The 22,558-nt window shown below is 47.3% G+C and overlaps 1 pseudogene across 1 annotated transcript in view; it reads right to left on the reverse strand.

Moving 5' to 3' along the window:
- The window catches only part of LOC311247536 (glutamate receptor ionotropic, kainate 2-like), an 86,613-nt pseudogene that overhangs the window by 19,800 nt on the left and 44,255 nt on the right, over positions 1 to 22,558 (reverse strand). The window contains exon 4 of the transcript XR_014621012.1: positions 22,200 to 22,379. The product of XR_014621012.1 is annotated as a glutamate receptor ionotropic, kainate 2-like (transcript). The remainder of the gene's footprint in view (positions 1 to 22,199; positions 22,380 to 22,558) is intronic.

Genomic DNA, 22,558 nt, shown 5'->3' on the forward strand with positions numbered 1-22,558 from the left:
AACAGGTCTCCATGTAGCCTAATACTAGTCCAGAACAGGTCCTCATGTAGCCTAATACTAGTCCAGAACAGGTCTCCATGTAGCCTAATACTAGTCCAGAACAGGTCCTCATGTAGCCTAATACTAGTCCAGAACAGGTCTCCATGTAGCCTAATACTAGTCCAGAACAGGTCTCCATGTAGCCTAATACTAGTCCAGAACAGGTCCTCATGTAGCCTAATACTAGTCCAGAACAGGTCCCCATGTAGCCTAATACTAGTCCAGAACAGGTCCTCATGTAGCCTAATACTAGTCCAGAACAGGTCCTCATGTAGCCTAATACTAGTGCAAAACAGGTCTCCATGTAGCCTAATACTAGTCCAGAACAGGTCCTCATGTAGCCTAATACTAGTCCAGAACAGGTCCTCATGTAGCCTAATACTAGTCCAGAACAAGTCCTCATGTAGCCTAATACTAGTCCAGAACAGGTCCTCATGTAGCCTAATACTAGTGCAAAACAGGTCTCCATGTAGCCTAATACTAGTCCAGAACAGGTCTCCATGTAGCCTAATACTAGTCCAGAACAGGTCTCCATGTAGCCTAATACTAGTCCAGAACAGGTCCTCATGTAGCCTAATACTAGTCCAGAACAGGTCCTCATGTAGCCTAATACTAGTCCAGAACAGGTCCTCATGTAGCCTAATACTAGTCCAGAACAGGTCCTCATGTAGCCTAATACTAGTCCAGAACAGGTCCTCATGTAGCCTAATACTAGTCCAGAACAGGTCCTCATGTAGCCTAATACTAGTCCAGAACAGGTCCTCATGTAGGCTAATACTAGTCCAGAACAGGTCCTCATGTAGCCTAATACTAGTCCAGAACAGGTCTCCATGTAGCCTAATACTAGTCCAGAACAGGTCCCCATGTAGCCTAATACTAGTCCAGAACAGGTCCCCATGTAGCCTAATACTAGTCCAGAACAGGTCTCCATGTAGCCTAATACTAGTCCAGAACAGGTCTCCATGTAGCCTAATACTAGTCCAGAACAGGTCCCCATGTAGCCTAATATTAGTCCAGAACAGGTCCTCATGTAGCCTAATACTAGTCCAGAACAGGTCCCCATGTAGCCTAATATTAGTCCAGAACAGGTCTCCATGTAGCCTAATACTAGTCCAGAACAGGTCCTCATGTAGCCTAATACTAGTCCAGAACAGGTCCCCATGTAGCCTAATATTAGTCCAGAACAGGTCTCCATGTAGCCTAATACTAGTCCAGAACAGGTCTCCATGTAGCCTAATACTAGTCCAGAACAGGTCTCCATGTAGCCTAATACTAGTCCAGAACAGGTCCTCATGTAGCCTAATACTAGTCCAGAACAGGTCTCCATGTAGCCTAATACTAGTCCAGTGAGAACAGGTCCTCATGTAGCCTAATACTAGTCCAGAACAGGTCCCCATGTAGCCCAATACTAGTCCAGTGAGAACAGGTCCTCATGTAGCCTAATACTAGTCCAGAACAGGTCTCCATGTAGCCTAATTGTTGTGAAGGGCCAGATTAAACCGAATATATATATTTATTTATATATATATATATTTAATTGTATTTGTATATTCTCTAATATTCCCTGATATCCCTTGTATATTCCTTGTACAATATGCATTGAATATCCATTCTAGCCTACTGAACATCCCATAATAGTCTCCATTCTACTATTGGTCGAGACCTTGGTGCCAGGCTGCCATACCCCTCAGACCCAGTTCAAACGTACCGCTCAACATGTACGAACAAGTCCTAGTTCCGCGTAGGAATCTGGCTACCGCACCACTAATGGGACTATTTGTTCATAGTGCGTATATATACTGCGCTACTAAAGTAGGACTTCCTTTTCAGTCCAGTTTCTTACCCTCCAATAGAGTCACAGACGTAAAGCCTCCCCGCGACGCCACGTGTGGGAGTAAGGCCAAGTTCGGCTTACCATCGGTATTGAGACATCGTGTATATTAATATTTGAATAGTCATATTTGGCACTATATCGTCGAGTTGGACGTAGTCTATTAAGCTAATAATAGTCTGTTAATATATAGTGCTTCGTGCGGTGAGAATACTACCGTGGTCAGTACCCCATCGTTTCGGGCAGAGAACTGGCTGCTTATCCAGGGTGGTTGACCCCACGTGAAGCTGCACCCGAGGAGCCCCAGAGCCGACGAGCGAGTGGACCTGTATACCGGATTATTCTACCGACGACAGCCCGCCTTCCCCGGCACGGATTATGCTTTGTATACGTTGATTATTCCATGGATAAAGACCCCCGACACTGCCGTGTGTTGGAACCCCCCCCCCCTGGAGAGGACGCAAGGTGAGGAGACGCTCTGCAAGACGAGGTCGCTTCACGTCTCTCCTCCGTGGACCGGAGGACGCCGGCCCACAAAGAGTCCACCTGCTTTCATCTGTGGTCCAAGGATCGCCGGCGCATTGAACGGCACTACAGTGGGTTCACCTGGGATACCCTTGGCCGGATGAGGCAGCCGGATTCTACCCCCCCCCCCTTCCTACTCCTGTCGGCTTACAAGCGACCGGATTTACCCCCCCTAGTGTATCCAGTCTATAATCATTAAAGTATCATTGCTGTTATTCCTTAAACTATTCCAGGTCGTATATGTACCACCTGCGCCTTCAGAGATTGGACATTCTCTATTGATATACCGACGAATACTCTTGCCATAAAAGTGCATACTAATTCCCATTCATAAATGTGATTGATTTGATTAAGTGCTTGCTCTACACACCATCGCTGTGTAGAAATAAAGACCTATTTCTAATTCGTACATTTGTGTTGGATCCGTTTCATCTACGTGACAGTGTTCATCATAATATATTTATGCCGAGTACTGGGTGGCCGAATATTAAGTACAAAGGTAGTGGTAGTAAGTATCATATCTAGTAATACAGTCAGGGAATTGTACCCCTCAGTTACAATTGGTCCTTCGAGCCGGATGGTAATTAGTGTAATATTAATATAGTGTTATTAATATTGAAATGGCCTATGATGAACACTCCACGAAACGATCCTCCTAACCAACGCCCGCAGCGCGAACGACGGCTCCCTCAGTACTTAGAGGCTTACGCTGTCAGTCAACAACCTAGTCTTCTACTAACAGTAAACGCGGTAAAACTAGAAAGTAAAAGTATGTCTAACCCCAACGCCCAGACTACCCCGACCATAGAGGCCCCTACGGGTTCTAATGTAACTGACCAAGTTCACGGTGGGGACCAGTGGGAACCAGACATGACTTCACACCCCGCCAGTACTGAAGAAGTAGTCCCCGATGAGTCCCGGGAGGAATACAACGCTACCGAGAGAGAACTCGGCACGGAAGAAGACGGGGAGAGCACCGTGGAGATAGAGCTCCAAGGCTCCGCAAGGAGTACCCCGAGGGAAGGCTCCCCTATACAACCGCCTTCCCCCAGCGAGGCAGAGAGGACCCTACAGCAGGCCTTCCTCATCAGCCTGAACGCCGCTGCTGAACGCGACCGACTGCAGATCCAGCAGCGGAGCGAAGAAGAGCATATACGTCTAGAAATAAGACGCATTCAGAGGGAAGAGAATGTGGCCCGAGACCGAGCAGACAGCCAGCGAGCAGCTGCTGGTGCTCTACGGGACGCGGAGCGCGACAGACAGCAAGCGCAACTAATAGAACAGCTGATCAGACGGACAACACCCTCTCCCTCCGCCAGAGGCTCCAGGAACTCGTCTAGACACACCTCCAGGGCGGCATCCCCTAGCCGAGTAAACAACCCTGAACTTGACCAACAGACGAGGTCTATACCCCCCACAGACCACCTCCCCCCACCGGTCCAAGCGAGACCTAGCAACCGGGAAGGAGCAGCATATCCTGTGGAGAGGCTAAACCAGAGACTACAAGCACTGGATGACCTAACTGAAGACGAAGAGGAAGAGGAGGAGAACCACGCCCGACGACAGCACAGTACTCTACCGGACCAGGAGGTCCGGTACAGCCCAGGCTATACTCCTGCGGAGCTGCGCTACAGACCCCCGACTCTATACCCGGGTGAGCACGACGCACGACCCGCACCGAGGAACAGCACCTGGACAAGCGGGCCATGGTACACTGCCGGTACCAGCCCATACCAAGGAGCGGGAGGAGACTCGCCTAGGAGGCCTCTCCCCCAACGCTCGCCGATGTATCCACAGTCAGCGTCATACATTGGCACGCCTATGGTACCCGACTTCACCCAAGAGAACCGGGCCCAGTATACAGAACTCTGCATGTGTCTGGAGACCATGTTGGTGGATGTATTGGATGAACGCCACAAATACGCCATCCTACTGAAGCACTTAAAGGTACCCCGCGCACATAATATAGCGCTCGCCTACGCGACTTCCACCACCCCATACACAGCAGCGCTGGTAGCATTGGACCAGAGGTATGGGCGCATATGGGATTACGTGATCCAGGAGATCCGACACATCGACCGCTTACCCCCAGCAATAGACAATCGAGCACTGGACGACCTGTCCATCAGAGTGCAGTCCCTGGTAGGGATGTTGGGAGCGCAGAGAGAGAAGGGGAGGCATGAACTTTACGCCAACTCAAATGTGGAAAGGATCTTGGAGAAGCTGCCGCCCGCTCGACAGGAGCGTCTTAGGCGACAGAGAGACCACCGAGACCCGAATGGCCCCGAACCGAACCTCCTCGATCTAGCAGACTTCCTGGCGAGAGAAGTCAGCAGCCTACGGCTAGATACATTCGGACGGAGCACCCCTGGCTCCAGAGAAGGAACCAGACGACTAAATGATGGAAGAAGATCGGTGACTGTGATGCACCAATCGGAGTCAGTACCGAGCAGCAGGAGCCACAGTACCCCCTCCAGAACGGAGAAGTGGAAGATAGTGTGCCCCTACTGTGAGAAAGAACACTGGCTAGCGCAATGTGACTCCTTCCCCAAGCTGAACGCGGAGGAAGCAAGTCAATGGATAAAGTCCAACAAGCGCTGTTTTCGCTGTGCGCGCTCACACATGGCAGCCGAATGCCGCTTAAAGAAAAGGTGCACCAAGTGCGATGGAGCCCATCTGGACATACTTCACGACAGTAACAGACGGCGCCCTTCACCCGCACCATCCAGCAGCAAAGCGAGCGTCATGTACATCGATCCCGCCAGCAGCAGTGGAGCCCGAGTACTCCTAAAAGTAGTGCGTGTGACACTAAGCTACCAGAATAAAGTCCTGGACACTTACGCCGTCCTCGATGACGGGTCAGAGAAGACCCTGCTGCTCGCCTCCGCTGCGGCCCAGCTAGGGCTGCGGGGAAGCGAAACCCAAATGACAATTCGGACAATAAGACGAGATTTGAAGACGATAAAGGGCGAGAATGTCTCATTCTCTATCGCAGCAAGCGGCCAGCCTGAGCGACGGTACCAGATTACAGACGCTTTCACCAGCCAAGAAATAGGACTGTCGCGGTACACATACCCCGTCGCCAAGCTGATGGAGAAATATGTACATCTGCGCAAGATACCGATCCCGCTCATAGACAATGCTATGCCGACCCTGTTGATAGGCTCCGACCATGCAGACATCATTGTCCCGATAGACCGGGTTCATACCGGACCCCGAGGCTGTCCTGCAGCAGTCGAGACCCGTTTGGGATGGACTCTCCAAGGCCCGCTCGCCAAATCTCTCAACCGACGTACAGCCACTAGATGTCTCCACTCCCGAGTCACGGAGGGAGAAACCGCACTCCTGCAACACGTAGAGCGGCTATGGACCTTGGAACAAATGCCCTTTAAGAACGGAAAGAAAGACATTCGCTCTAAAGATGACATTTACGCCATTCACCTCCTCGAGACAGGGACCAAGAGAGTCCCGGTCAACGGCGTGTTGAGATACGCCACGCCACTCCTGCGGCGAGAAGGAATGCCTACTTTCCACGCCAAGACAGACGCCACAGAACGGTACCTGCTGAACACGGAGCGGCGCTTAGCCAAGAACCCCGCCCAAGAGAGTGTATACCGCGCTGAGATTGAGAAGCTCATCACAGCGGGACACGTCACCAAGATGGACATTAAAGAGGCTGACCAGACCACTGAATCGTGGTACGTGCCTCACCACAAGGTCCATCACAACGGTAAAGACCGCATAGTATTTAACTGCAGCTACCAGATCGGATCCCAAAATCTGAATAAAGAGTTACTGCCCGGTCCCACACTCGGCCCCTCCCTACTCGGCGTTCTACTCCGCTTCCGCCAGGAAAAGGTGGCCATCAGCGGGGACATTAAAGGAATGTTCCTGCAGGTGAGATTAGTAGAGGAGGACAAGCCCCTGTTACGGTTCCTATGGAGAGAGAAGCCAGGAGAGGAGCACCCAGCCATCTACCAATGGGAAGTCCCCCCCTTCGGAACGACGTGCAGCCCCTGCTGTGCTACATTTGCACTACAGAAACATGTAGCAGAGGACCCAGCAGCGGACGAAGAGGTCCGACACAGCGTAAAGAACAGCTTCTACGTAGACAACTGTCTACAAAGCCTTTCAACCCAGGAAGAAGCCGAGGCTCTCCTGATTAAACTCCGCGCCTCATTGATCAAAGGCGGCTTTGATCTCAGGCAGTGGGCCAGCAGCGATCCGCAAGTACTGCGCAGCCTCTCCTCCGAGGACAAGGCAGCCAGCAGCGAGACCTGGATGGCTACAATCCCGGGAGAAGCCCAGGAGATGACCCTGGGATTGGTGTGGCGATTCAAAACAGATTCGCTTCACTACAGACACAAGCCCCTGACTACGGCGCAGGGAAGGCCGGCGGCGGCGCCGACCACCAGACGGAGTGTGTACACAACACTCGCCCGACAATATGACCCGCTAGGATGTATTCTACCGTACACCACCAGGGCAAAAATGATTGTACGAGCATTGTGGGACAAGGACCAGGGCTGGGACGACCCCATTCCCGCACACCTTGCATCCACCTGGAGAGAGTGGGAGATGGAGCTCCACTCACTCCCAGGCGTTAATATGCGCCGAAGCTACTTCCCACCCACGATGAGGCCAGAGACATGTAAAATGGACTTACACGTCTTCAGTGATGCCTCAGAGGTCGCATACGGGTCAGTAGCCTACTTGCGGGCCCAAGAAAGGGGGGGAGAGATCTACACAGCATTTGTCCTCGCCCGCTCGAGAATAGCCCCACGCAAGCAACAATCTATCCCACGTCTAGAGCTCTGTGCAGCCCTAGCCGGAGCGCACCTAGCCACGCTCATCCAACGTGAGCTCACCATACCGGTGTCTAGAACAATCCTGTGGTCAGATTCCACGACGGTACTCGCCTGGATCAAATCGGACTCATGCAAGTACAAAGTCTTCGTGGGAGTCAGAGTCACCGAGATTCAAGACTTAACCGAAGAGTTAACCGGAGAAACAGAGTGGCGCTACGTTGATACAAAACAGAACCCAGCTGACGTCATCACCCGGGGGATGCCCCTGGATGACCTCACCCGTCGCAATGTCTACAGTGACGGCCCAGCATTCCTAAGACTCCCGGAAGGACAGTGGCCCAGGCCTATCCCGAGGGAAGCAAGTCCAGAGGCGGTGGAAAATAAGAAGTCTGTGTTCTGTGGATTGAGCACTGTTATCTCCGCAGACCCCAACACACTCCTGATGGGGCGGCTAGATCCTGCCTTACCCCCGACAATGTACCGGCCTGAAGAAGCGAACGGCCGACGAATGTGGAGGTACAGCCAAGTATTAGCCGACAAGTTTTGGAGCAGTTTCCTACTGCACTACCTACCGTCTCTACAGACCCGCCAGAAGTGGGTAAAGGAGAGAGACAATTTGACAGAAGGAACAGTCGTCATGATTATTGATCAATCACTGCCCAGAGCTATGTGGCCGGCCGGCCGCATAAGCAAAGTGATCACCGGTGCCGACGGCAAGGTCCGAGCAGCTGAAGTGCTTGTCCAGGGTCGCACTTACACCCGTCCCGTGGCGAGGCTCATAGAACTGCCCCGACTCCCAGACACAATCGATGATGACCATGACCCTATAACCCTATGACTTTGTGAAGTTGACTGACCCCTACAGCAAACCCTTATGTGTAAATAGACAACGCGATTAATCTGTCTCTGTTTAACTGATTAGGTCTGGGACCAATCAGGGGGTGGCTGTTGTGAAGGGCCAGATTAAACAGAATATATATATTTATTTATATATATATATTTAATTGTATTTGTATATTCTCTAATATTCCCTGATATCCCTTGTATATTCCTTGTACAATATGCATTGAATATCCATTCTAGCCTACTGAACATCCCATAATAGTCTCCATTCTACTATTGGTCGAGACCTTGGTGCCAGGCTGCCATACCCCTCAGACCCAGTTCAAACGTACCGCTCAACATGTACGAACAAGTCCTAGTTCCGCGTAGGAATCTGGCTACCGCACCACTAATGGGACTATTTGTTCATAGTGCGTATATATACTGCGCTACTAAAGTAGGACTTCCTTTTCAGTCCAGTTTCTTACCCTCCAATAGAGTCACAGACGTAAAGCCTCCCCGCGACGCCACGTGTGGGAGTAAGGCCAAGTTCGGCTTACCATCGGTATTGAGACATCGTGTATATTAATATTTGAATAGTCATATTTGGCACTATATCGTCGAGTTGGACGTAGTCTATTAAGCTAATAATAGTCTGTTAATATATAGTGCTTCGTGCGGTGAGAATACTACCGTGGTCAGTACCCCATCGTTTCGGGCAGAGAACTGGCTGCTTATCCAGGGTGGTTGACCCCACGTGAAGCTGCACCCGAGGAGCCCCAGAGCCGACGAGCGAGTGGACCTGTATACCGGATTATTCTACCGACAACAGCCCGCCTTCCCCGGCACGGATTATGCTTTGTATACGTTGATTATTCCATGGATAAAGACCCCCGACACTGCCGTGTGTTGGAACCCCCCCCCCCCCTGGAGAGGACGCAAGGTGAGGAGACGCTCTGCAAGACTAGGTCGCTTCACGTCTCTCCTCCGTGGACCGGAGGACGCCGGCCCACAAAGAGTCCACCTGCTTTCATCTGTGGTCCAAGGATCGCCGGCGCATTGAACGGCACTACAGTGGGTTCACCTGGGATACCCTTGGCCGGATGAGGCAGCCGGATTCTACCCCCCCCCCCCTTCCTACTCCTGTCGGCTTACAAGCGACCGGATTAACCCCCCCTAGTGTATCCAGTCTATAATCATTAAAGTATCATTGCTGTTATTCCTTAAACTATTCCAGGTCGTATATGTACCACCTGCGCCTTCAGAGATTGGACATTCTCTATTGATATACCGACGAATACTCTTGCCATAAAAGTGCATACTAATTCCCATTCATAAATGTGATTGATTTGATTAAGTGCTTGCTCTACACACCATCGCTGTGTAGAAATAAAGACCTATTTCTAATTCGTACATTTGTGTTGGATCCGTTTCATCTACGTGACAGTGTTCATCATAATATATTTATGCCGAGTACTGGGTGGCCGAATATTAAGTACAAAGGTAGTGGTAGTAAGTATCATATCTAGTAATACAGTCAGGGAATTGTACCCCTCAGTTACACTAATACTAGTCCAGAACAGGTCCTCATGTAGCCTAATACTAGTCCAGAACAGGTCCTCATGTAGCCTAATACTAGTCCAGAACAGGTCTCCATGTAGCCTAATACTAGTCCAGAACAGGTCCCCATGTAGCCTAATACTAGTCCAGAACAGGTCTCCATGTAGCCTAATACTAGTCCAGTGAGAACAGGTCCTCATGTAGCCTAATACTAGTCCAGAACAGGTCTCCATGTAGCCTAATACTAGTCCAGAACAGGTCTTCATGTAGCCTAATACTAGTCCAGAACAGGTCCCCATGTAGCCTAATACTAGTCCAGAACAGGTCCTCATGTAGCCTAATACTAGTCCAGAACAGGTCCTCATGTAGCCTAATACTAGTCCAGAACAGGTCTCCATGTAGCCTAATACTAGTCCAGAACAGGTCCTCATGTAGCCTAATACTAGTCCAGAACAGGTCCACATGTAGCCTAATACTAGTCCAGAACAGGTCTCCATGTAGCCTAATACTAGTGCAAAACAGGTCCCCATGTAGCCTAATACTAGTCCAGAACAGGTCTCCATGTAGCCTAATACTAGTCCAGAACAGGTCCCCATGTAGCCTAATACTAGTCCAGAACAGGTCTCCATGTAGCCTAATACTAGTCCAGAACAGGTCTCCATGTAGCCTAATACTAGTCCAGTGAGAACAGGTCCTCATGTAGCCTAATACTAGTCCAGAACAGGTCCCCATGTAGCCTAATACTAGTCCAGAACAGGTCTCCATGTAGCCTAATACTAGTGCAAAACAGGTCTCCATGTAGCCTAATACTAGTGCAGAACAGGTCTCCATGTAGCCTAATACTAGTGCAAAACAGGTCTCCATGTAGCCTAATACTAGTCCAGAACAGGGCCTCATGTAGCCTAATACTAGTGCAGAACAGGTCCTCATGTAGCCTAATACTAGTCCAGAACAGGTCTCCATGTAGCCTAATACTAGTCCAGAACAGGTCCTCATGTAGCCTAATACTAGTCCAGAACAGGTCTCCATGTAGCCTAATACTAGTGCAGAACAGGTCTTCATGTAGCCTAATACTAGTCCAGAACAGGTCTCCATGTAGCCTAATACTAGTCCAGAACAGGTCCTCATGTAGCCTAATACTAGTCCAGAACAGGTCCTCATGTAGCCTAATACTAGTCCAGAACAGGTCTCCATGTAGCCTAATACTAGTCCAGAACAGGTCTCCATGTAGCCTAATACTAGTCCAGAACAGGTCTCCATGTAGCCTAATACTAGTCCAGAACAGGTCCTCATGTAGCCTAATACTAGTCCAGAACAGGTCCCCATGTAGCCTAATACTAGTCCAGAACAGGTCCTCATGTAGCCTAATACTAGTCCAGAACAGGTCTCCATGTAGCCTAATACTAGTCCAGAACAGGTCTCCATGTAGCCTAATACTAGTCCAGAACAGGTCTCCATGTAGCCTAATACTAGTCCAGAACAGGTCTCCATGTAGCCTAATACTAGTCCAGAACAGGTCCTCATGTAGCCTAATACTAGTCCAGAACAGGTCCCCATGTAGCCTAATACTAGTCCAGAACAGGTCCCCATGTAGCCTAATACTAGTCCAGAACAGGTCCCCATGTAGCCTAATACTAGTCCAGAACAGGTCTCCATGTAGCCTAATACTAGTCCAGAACACGTCTCCATGTAGCCTAATACTAGTCCAGAACAGGTCTCCATGTAGCCTAATACTAGTCCAGAACAGGTCCTCATGTAGCCTAATACTAGTCCAGAACAGGTCCTCATGTAGCCTAATACTAGTCCAGAACAGGTCCTCATGTAGCCTAATACTAGTCCAGAACAGGTCTCCATGTAGCCTAATACTAGTCCAGTGAGAACAGGTCCTCATGTAGCCTAATACTAGTCCAGAACAGGTCTCCATGTAGCCTAATACTAGTCCAGAACAGGTCCTCATGTAGCCTAATACTAGTCCAGAACAGGTCTCCATGTAGCCTAATACTAGTCCAGAACAGGTCTCCATGTAGCCTAATACTAGTCCAGAACAGGTCCTCATGTAGCCTAATACTAGTCCAGAACAGGTCTCCATGTAGCCTAATACTAGTCCAGAACAGGTCTCCATGTAGCCTAATACTAGTCCAGAACAGGTCATCATGTAGCCTAATACTAGTCCAGAACAGGTCCCCATGTAGCCTAATACTAGTCCAGAACAGGTCCTCATGTAGCCTAATACTAGTCCAGAACAGGTCCTCATGTAGCCTAATACTAGTGCAAAACAGGTCTCCATGTAGCCTAATACTAGTCCAGAACAGGTCCTCATGTAGCCTAATACTAGTCCAGAACAGGTCCTCATGTAGCCTAATACTAGTCCAGTGAGAACAGGTCCTCATGTAGCCTAATACTAGTCCAGAACAGGTCATCATGTAGCCTAATACTAGTGCAAAACAGGTCTCCATGTAGCCTAATACTAGTCCAGAACAGGTCTCCATGTAGCCTAATACTAGTCCAGAACAGGTCTCCATGTAGCCTAATACTAGTCCAGTGAGAACAGGTCTCCATGTAGCCTAATACTAGTCCAGAACAGGTCTCCATGTAGCCTAATACTAGTCCAGAACAGGTCTCCATGTAGCCTAATACTAGTCCAGAACAGGTCCTCATGTAGCCTAATACTAGTCCAGAACAGGTCTCCATGAAGCCTAATACTAGTCCAGAACAGGTCCTCATGTAGCCTAATACTAGTCCAGAACAGGTCTCCATGTAGCCTAATACTAGTCCAGAACAGGTCTCCATCTAGCCTAATACTAGTCCAGAACAGGTCATCATGTAGCCTAATACTAGTCCAGAACAGGTCCCCATGTAGCCTAATACTAGTCCAGAACAGGTCCTCATGTAGCCTAATACTAGTCCAGAACAGGTCCTCATGTAGCCTAATACTAGTGCAAAACAGGTCTCCATGTAGCCTAATACTAGTCCAGAACAGGTCCTCATGTAGCCTAATACTAGTCCAGAACAGGTCCTCATGTAGCCTAATACTAGTCCAGAACAAGTCCTCATGTAGCCTAATACTAGTCCAGAACAGGTCCTCATGTAGCCTAATACTAGTGCAAAACAGGTCTCCATGTAGCCTAATACTAGTCCAGAACAGGTCTCCATGTAGCCTAATACTAGTCCAGAACAGGTCTCCATGTAGCCTAATACTAGTCCAGAACAGGTCCTCATGTAGCCTAATACTAGTCCAGAACAGGTCCCCATGTAGCCTAATACTAGTCCAGAACAGGTCCTCATGTAGCCTAATACTAGTCCAGAACAGGTCCTCATGTAGCCTAATACTAGTCCAGAACAGGTCTCCATGTAGCCTAATACTAGTCCAGAACAGGTCCTCATGTAGCCTAATACTAGTCCAGAACAGGTCCACATGTAGCCTAATACTAGTCCAGAACAGGTCTCCATGTAGCCTAATACTAGTGCAAAACAGGTCCCCATGTAGCCTAATACTAGTCCAGAACAGGTCTCCATGTAGCCTAATACTAGTCCAGAACAGGTCCCCATGTAGCCTAATACTAGTCCAGAACAGGTCTCCATGTAGCCTAATACTAGTCCAGAACAGGTCTCCATGTAGCCTAATACTAGTCCAGTGAGAACAGGTCCTCATGTAGCCTAATACTAGTGCAAAACAGGTCTCCATGTAGCCTAATACTAGTCCAGAACAGGTCTCCATGTAGCCTAATACTAGTCCAGAACAGGTCTCCATGTAGCCTAATACTAGTCCAGAACAGGTCATCATGTAGCCTAATACTAGTCCAGAACAGGTCCCCATGTAGCCTAATACTAGTCCAGAACAGGTCCTCATGTAGCCTAATACTAGTCCAGAACAGGTCCTCATGTAGCCTAATACTAGTCCAGAACAGGTCTCCATGTAGCCTAATACTAGTCCAGAACAGGTCCTCATGTAGCCTAATACTAGTCCAGAACAGGTCCACATGTAGCCTAATACTAGTCCAGAACAGGTCTCCATGTAGCCTAATACTAGTGCAAAACAGGTCCCCATGTAGCCTAATACTAGTCCAGAACAGGTCTCCATGTAGCCTAATACTAGTCCAGAACAGGTCCCCATGTAGCCTAATACTAGTCCAGAACAGGTCTCCATGTAGCCTAATACTAGTCCAGAACAGGTCTCCATGTAGCCTAATACTAGTCCAGTGAGAACAGGTCCTCATGTAGCCTAATACTAGTCCAGAACAGGTCCCCATGTAGCATAATACTAGTCCAGAACAGGTCCCCATGTAGCCTAATACTAGTCCAGAACAGGTCTCCATGTAGCCTAATACTAGTGCAAAACAGGTCTCCATGTAGCCTAATACTAGTGCAGAACAGGTCTCCATGTAGCCTAATACTAGTGCAAAACAGGTCTCCATGTAGCCTAATACTAGTCCAGAACAGGGCCTCATGTAGCCTAATACTAGTGCAGAACAGGTCCTCATGTAGCCTAATACTAGTCCAGAACAGGTCTCCATGTAGCCTAATACTAGTCCAGAACAGGTCCTCATGTAGCCTAATACTAGTCCAGAACAGGTCTCCATGTAGCCTAATACTAGTGCAGAACAGGTCCTCATGTAGCCTAATACTAGTCCAGAACAGGTCTCCATGTAGCCTAATACTAGTCCAGAACAGGTCCTCATGTAGCCTAATACTAGTCCAGAACAGGTCCTCATGTAGCCTAATACTAGTCCAGAACAGGTCTCCATGTAGCCTAATACTAGTCCAGAACAGGTCTCCATGTAGCCTAATACTAGTCCAGAACAGGTCTCCATGTAGCCTAATACTAGTCCAGAACAGGTCGTCATGTAGCCTAATACTAGTCCAGAACAGGTCCCCATGTAGCCTAATACTAGTCCAGAACAGGTCCTCATGTAGCCTAATACTAGTCCAGAACAGGTCTCCATGTAGCCTAATACTAGTCCAGAACAGGTCTCCATGTAGCCTAATACTAGTCCAGAACAGGTCTCCATGTAGCCTAATACTAGTCCAGAACAGGTCTCCATGTAGCCTAATACTAGTCCAGAACAGGTCCTCATGTAGCCTAATACTAGTCCAGAACAAGGTCCTCATGTAGCCTAATACTAGTCCAGAACAGGTCTCCATGTAGCCTAATACTAGTCCAGAACAGGTCTCCATGTAGCCTAATACTAGTCCAGAACAGGTCCCCATGTAGCCTAATACTAGTCCAGAACAGGTCTCCATGTAGCCTAATACTAGTCCAGAACAGGTCCTCATGTAGCCTAATACTAGTCAGAACAGGTCCTCATGTAGCCTAATACTAGTCCAGAACAGGTCCTCATGTAGCTAATACTAGTCCAGAACAGGTCCTCATGTAGCCTAATACTAGTCCAGAACAGGTCCTCATGTAGCCTAATACTAGTCCAGAACAGGTCCCCATGTAGCCTAATACTAGTCCAGAACAGGTCCCCATGTAGCCTAATACTAGTCCAGAACAGGTCCCCATGTAGCCTAATACTAGTCCAGAACAGGTCTCCATGTAGCCTAATACTAGTCCAGAACAGGTCCTCATGTAGCCTAATACTAGTCCAGAACAGGTCCTCATGTAGCCTAATACTAGTCCAGAACAGGTCTCCATGTAGCCTAATACTAGTCCAGAACAGGTCCTCATGTAGCCTAATACTAGTCCAGAACAGGTCTCCATGTAGCCTAATACTAGTCCAGAACAGGTCCTCATGTAGCCTAATACTAGTCCAGACAGGTCCTCATGTAGCCTAATACTAGTCCAGAACAGGTCCTCATGTAGCCTAATACTAGTCCAGAACAGGTCTCCATGTAGCCTAATACTAGTCCAGAACAGGTCTTCATGTAGCCTAATACTAGTCCAGAACAGGTCCTCATGTAGCCTAATACTAGTCCAGAACAGGTCCCCATGTAGCCTAATATTAGTCCAGAACAGGTCCTCAAAGGCACTAAAAACAAATTACAAACATCTCAAAACAAGCTAGTCAGACTACTACTTGACCTGACTCCTAGAACCCACCTCACCCCTGCCCACTTTGACAACCTAGGATGGCTTAGAGTAGACGACAGAGTACAGCAACTTGCAATGGGCCTGGTCTACAAGATACACTACGCGACCAAGGTACCCATGTACATGTCAAAATACTTCCCAAAGGGTCAGTGAATACCACGATCACAACACCAGAGGGAGCTCCACAAATCATGTAAAACCCAGATTCGGATCAAACAAGGGACTAAACACGTTCGCAATTATGCCACATCAATGTGGAATGCCCTGCCTAAAGCTGTAAAGGAATGTGAATCACTACCCACCTTCAAAAACACTCTCAAAAAACACCTACGTGAGACTGCAATTCGAAACTGGCCCCTACAAATGTCCTAACCTAGTTGTACAGTAAATGACCAAGTAAGGCTTTGTCAATATTCAATGTACAGTGTAAAATGTGTGTGTGTCCCCTTCCCAACCCCCCCCCCCCCCCACCTCCAATGTACAGCCCTCACCCAACCCACCCAACCCCACCCCAGCCAACCAACCTCCTCCAATGTACAGTTTCTATGCCAAATGTATATACACTCCTTTTCTGGACACTTTTGTATCACAAACAGTACTGTATTTGCAAATCTGATATGTCATAAATGTATAGATGTAGCAGTACTGTCTATCTGTATGTCATGTATGTCATATATGTTATGATGAATTGAAAATGGGGGACCCTGATGTGAAACAAGTCGAAAGTCTTTCTCTGGTCTGCATCCCCTTAACAATTGTATGTATTGAGCTGTACTGTACTGTACCCATTCTGCAATCTGTTAATAAACTTTTCAATCAATCAATCAACTCATGTAGCCTAATACTAGTCCAGAACAGGTCTCCATGTAGCCTAATACTAGTCCAGAACAGGTCTCCATGTAGCCTAATACTAGTCCAGAACAGGTCTCCATGTAGCCTAATACTAGTCCAGAACAGGTCCCCATGTAGCCTAATACAAGTCCAGAACAGGTCTCCATGTAGCCTAATACTAGTCCAGAACAGGTCCTCATGTAGCCTAATACTAGTCCAGAACAGGTCCTCATGTAGCCTAATACTAGTCCAGAACAGGTCCTCATGTAGCCTAATACTAGTCCAGAAACAGGTCCTCATGTAGCCTAATACTAGTCCAGAACAGGTCCTCATGTAGCCTAATACTAGTCCAGAACAGGTCCTCATGTAGCCTAATACTAGTCCAGAACAGGTCTCCATGTAGCCTAATACTAGTCCAGAACAGGTCTCCATGTAGCCTAATACTAGTCCAGAACAGGTCCTCAAGTAGCCTAATACTAGTCCAGAACAGGTCTCCATGTAGCCTAATACTAGTCCAGAACAGGTCTCCATGTAGCCTAATACTAGTCCAGAACAGGTCCTCAAGTAGCCTAATACTAGTCCAGAACAGGTGTCCATGTAGCCTAATACTAGTCCAGAACAGGTCCCCATGTAGCCTAATACTAGTCCAGAACAGGTCCCCATGTAGCCTAATACTAGTCCAGAACAGGTCCCCATGTAGCCTAATACTAGTCCAGAACAGGTCCTCATGTAGCCTAATACTAGTCCAGAACAGGTCCTCATGTAGCCTAATACTAGTCCAGAACAGGTCCTCATGTAGCCTAATACTAGTCCAGAACAGGTCTCCATGTAGCCTAATACTAGTCCAGAACAGGTCCTCATGTAGCCTAATACTAGTCCAGAACAGGTCTCCATGTAGCCTAATACTAGTCCAGAACAGGTCTCATGTAGCCTAATACTAGTCCAGAACAGGTCTCCATGTAGCCTAATACTAGTCCAGAACAGGTCCTCATGTAGCCTAATACTAGTCCAGAACAGGTCTCCATGTAGCCTAATACTAGTCCAGAACAGGTCTCATGTAGCCTAATACTAGTCCAGAACAGGTCTCCATGTAGCCTAATACTAGTCCAGAACAGGTCCTCATGTAGCCTAATACTAGTCCAGAACAGGTCCTCATGTAGCCTAATACTAGTCCAGAACAGGTCTCCATGTAGCCTAATACTAGTCCAGAACAGGTCCTCATGTAGCCTAATACTAGTCCAGAACAGGTCTCCATGTAGCCTAATACTAGTCCAGTGAGAACAGGTCCTCATGTAGCATAATACTAGTCCAGAACAGGTCCCCATGTAGCCTAATACTAGTCCAGTGAGAACAGGTCCTCATGTAGCCTAATACTAGTCCAGAACAGGTCTCCATGTAGCCTAATACTAGTCCAGTGAGAACAGGTCTCCATGTAGCCTAATACTAGTCCAGAACAGGTCCCCATGTAGCCTAATACTAGTCAGTGAGAACAGGTCCTCATGTAGCCTAATACTAGTCCAGAACAGGTCCTCATGTAGCCTAATACTAGTCCAGTGAGAACAGGTCCTCATGTAGTCTAATACTAGTCCAGAACAGGTCCTCATGTAGCCTAATACTAGTCCAGTGAGAACAGGTCCTCATGTAGCCTAATACTAGAGATAATACTAGGTAGTGATTATCTCCCTGATGTAACATATAATTGCTATCATAAGTAATACGTACGAGAGGCAGCTTTCACACAGAGCAGAAGCAGGCTGATTGCTGGCTTCATGACCAGGTCGCGTCTATATTAATCCAGCCGAAGAGTGCAAGAGCGCTTCTGCATTCTTCGCCGCGCATGCGCATGAGGTCCTCGCTTAGTTCAGACGCCCCATTCAACACAGTTAATCACAAACTCGAAACTCCGTTAAGCTCCAGAGAGAGAGGCTGAAAACCCACAGTTCTTGCCCGACGGATGGGAGCCGAATCGCGGATCCGAGTTTTCTGATGAATAGCCCCAAAACATGGAGGTTGCGAACGGCGCCGGCTTCGATAACATTTATATTAATTAACCCAGTTAATGCCTTAAGAGAAAGAGTCTGGTGGTCAATTACTACGGAAATGTTGTGTCTTACTAATAATAACAAATTCCTTGGTCAATAGAAGTCTCTGTGATACTTTCTGAATATGATTTGGGAATGGGCAGGGTTATAATAGAAGAAAGACAGTGTAAACAATATAATTAACTCTGAATATAATAATGACGAAAAATGATACACAACAAGGTGCACTACATATAACCTCATCTCATGCACCTTGTTGTGTATCCTGTTTATTTTTCGTCATTATTATATTCAGAGTTAATTATATTGTTTACACTGTCTTTCTTCTATTATAACCCTGCCCATTCCAAATCATATTCAGAAAGTATCACAGAGACTTCTATTGACCAAGGAATTAGTTATTATTCGTAAGACACAACATTTCCGTAGTAATTGACCACCAGACTCTTTCTCTTAAGGCATTAACTGGGTTAATTAATATAAATGTTATATTGTAACTGTCTAGTTACACATTGGTTCCGAAACATGTATGTTCCAGGCGCCAATTAAAACTTTGAATCTGAGAGAGCTCTGGTCAGCGAAGCCGGCGCCGTTCGCGACCTCCATGTTTTGGGGCTATTCATCAGAAAACTCGGATCCGCGATTCGGCTCCCATCCGTCGGGCAAGAACTGTGGGTTTTCAGCCTCTCTCTCTGGAGCTTAACGGAGTTTCGAGTTTGTGATTAACCATGACACAACTTGTACATATTGCCAAAGCAAATGATTAATAACATAAGCATGGATTACAAAACACATATTAATGTCATAGTACAGGGGTGGCCAACCAGTCAGAGACTAAGAGCCACAAAAAAATGACTGTGGTACCACAAAGAGCCACACCATATACCAGCGTTCTCAACCTTTTTTTCAGTCACGGCACCCTTCATGTGTTTATAGGTCTCACCCTCTGGCCTCTGAAGTTGCTAATGTCTTTTTTATTTGGGCCTCACAGGGTTAAAAGTACCCTGTGAGACCCACGGTTGCAAAATTACAAAATCACTTTTAGCCATTTAAAAAAACAATGTTTATTTAAAAAATGTTAAAGGGGAACTATTTTACTATTTCTTTCACTATTTGGGCACTTTTACACAATTCCTGTGAGTCTATGGAACACCTAGGTTTTTTTCAAAAAAAAATGCATTGTTTTGTATTTCTAATCAAGTACTAAAAACCGCATTTTTCTACCTCAAGATCTTAAGCCGTTTTGAGGCTGGGCTCCAACCACTGTGTGGCCTGGTGCCAACTGCCACATTATTATGCAGCTGAGAAATCTCTGACATCACAGATATGCACATTTTCAGATGACTCAGTTCAGTGAGGGTGAATATTGTGAGAGGAGAATTGGAAGAATTCGCCAATATGAGAATTAGAGACATATATCCTATTAATATAAGTCCACATAGCTAAGAAACAATGGTAAACACTGAAAAAAGCCATTTATAAGATAGTTCCCCTTTAAGCACATGTATAGTCAATTGGTCCTGTTGTTCAGCCTCACAATGCTATTTGATAGTAAATGTGTTTATATGTCCCACCCTCTGGCCTCTGAAGTTGCTAATTTCTTTTTAATTTGGGCCTCACAGGGTTAACCTCTTAAGCCCGAGATATACAGTAAAAGTGTATATTTTCAGCATTATGTTTGTTTACCAATTATTTTAACTGTTATTAGTGAAATATAAGATTATAGAAATCTCAGGGCATTGAGTCGGAAACCGCGCATATTGACAGGAGGAAGTGGCACAGCCAAAAGTGAGTGTAGTCTTTTGTAGGAAGAGACTCAGGGCTTTCAAATTTCGAAAAACTACCCTACCCAGCTCACACCAGCCCCTGTCAATCATCCGACTTCTGGATTTACTTTTTAATTTCTCTTATTTTTGGGGATTATCTCCCACAAACCTGAACGTTATTGCCATAAAACAGAACGCAGTTAGTTTCTCTACTTTCTGTGAACGTCTTGCAAAAAACGGTGTTGCAATATGATGAAAAATGGTGGAGAAATTTACATTATAAAAAAGATGGCAGAATTCAGTACTGTATCTACAAAACCTTCTGTTTAATCATCTTCCCTTTATTCATTTGCTTAGATTTTTCAGGTCTGGTCAATTTTAGCATGGTGTTATTTACAGTCAAAGATAATTATTTTTTTTAATAGAATTGATATTCTCCTTTGGTTCATTACAATTTACTCAAGCCTAGTAACAGACACACTATTTCTGACACTGATCCATATATGTCCCTAGATTCAGATACCAAGAACATGCAAATGGACCATTTAAAAAAAAAATTGTAAATGTTTATTCTACGTCCTTATGGAATGAGTGACATAACATTTTTTTTTTTTTTTTTTTTTTTATGGATGGAAGAGCCGCACATTGACGGGCAAAGAGCCGCATGCGGCTCGCGAGCCGCGGGTTGGCCACCCCTGCCATACAGAAATTATCATCATAAAATAGAACATAAAATATTACGGCATAAACATGTCAGGTGACTGTCACTCACTGTCCCTCAGTTTGTGGCAGGCAGCAACATAGGCTGCTGCTAGCTCACAGCTTGTTGAGTCCTCCCTAGTAGGACTGGTAGTTTTCCTGTATCTGGTAGTGCAAGAAAACCTTTTGTTATTAGTTCAGATTTAAAAAAATGCGTTTCTCTAATATATTTGTATTTTTCACAATTGGTGAGGAAGTGCAACTCAGTTTCAGCTCACTGAGGATGCAATGACAGCATAGCCTTTGCTCTGCAGGAAGCCAGGTTTTCCTGTGCCTCCCCTTTTCAACAGCGAGGCTGTGCTCACTCAGTCTGTATTTTATCAAGGTTCTTTTTAGTTGTTGATCAGTCACCATGCTCAAATAATCTGCTATGGTGTACTGTCGATTTAGAGCCAGATAGCACTGCATTTTGCTCTGTGCTTTTGTTTGTGTTTTCCAATAGGTGATGTAGTTTTGTTTTAGCTGTGTAGTAATTTGATTTATTCTGATTGGTGATGTGTTCTGTTCCCTCCCTCCCTCCCTCTCCTCCTCTCTCTCTCCATCCCTCCCTTCCTCCCTCCCCCTCTCTTTCTCTCTCTCTCTCTCTCTCTCTCTCTCTCTCTCTCTCTCTCTCTCTCTCTCTCTCTCTCTCTCTCTCTCCTCTCTCTCTCTCTCTCTCTCTCTCTCTCTCTCTCTCTCTCTCTCTATCTCTCTCTCTCTATCTCTATCTCTCTCACCTGCTTTAGGATCCATGCAGCCATCTTGTGGCCACAGTATCTCTCTCCCCCTCTCTCTCTCTCCCTCTCTCTCTCTCTATCTCCCTCTCTCCCTCCTCCCTCCCTCCCCCCCTCCCTCCCTCCCTCCCCCCTCTCTCCCTCCCCCCTCCCTCCTCCCCCTCTCACCTGCTTTAGGATCCCTGCAGCCATCTCGTGGCCACAGTATCTCTCTCTCACCTGCTTTAGGATCCCTCCCTCCATCTCGTGGCCCAGTATCTCTCTCTCACCTGCTTTAGGATCCCTCCCTCCATCTTGTGGCCCAGTATCTCTCTCTCACCTGCTTTAGGATCCCTCCCTCTATCTCGTGGCCCCAGTATCTCTCTCTCACCTGCTTTAGGATCCCTCCCTCCATCTCGTGGCCCCAGTGTCTCTCTCTCACCTGCTTTAGGATCCCCGCAGCCTTCTCGTGGCCCCAGTATCTCTCTCTCACCTGCTTTAGGATCCCTGCAGCCATCTCGTGGCCGCAGTCGAAGATGATGTGGAACTCCTTGCCGCGCTTCATCTCCTTCAGCAGCGGCTTGGCGTCTTGGTCTCCGCCGGCAGCTGGCGGATCTTCAGCCGGATGTTGTACCGAGACGGAGCCTTGATGAGCTCCTGCAGCCGGATCAGGCTGAGGGGAGACGGATCACAGCAGGTCACACCACGGTCACCTTTAGATCCACTACAGGGGGATCAGGCCTGAGGGGAGACGGATCACAGCAGATCACACCACTGTCACCTTTAGATCCACTACAGGGGGATCAGGCCTGAGGGGAGACGGATCACACCACGGTCACCTTTAGATCCCCT

The sequence above is a fragment of the Notolepis coatsorum genome (assembly GCF_963971535.1).
Source record: "Notolepis coatsorum genome assembly, contig: SCAFFOLD_516, whole genome shotgun sequence".
Taxonomy (NCBI): domain Eukaryota; kingdom Metazoa; phylum Chordata; class Actinopteri; order Aulopiformes; family Paralepididae; genus Notolepis; species Notolepis coatsorum.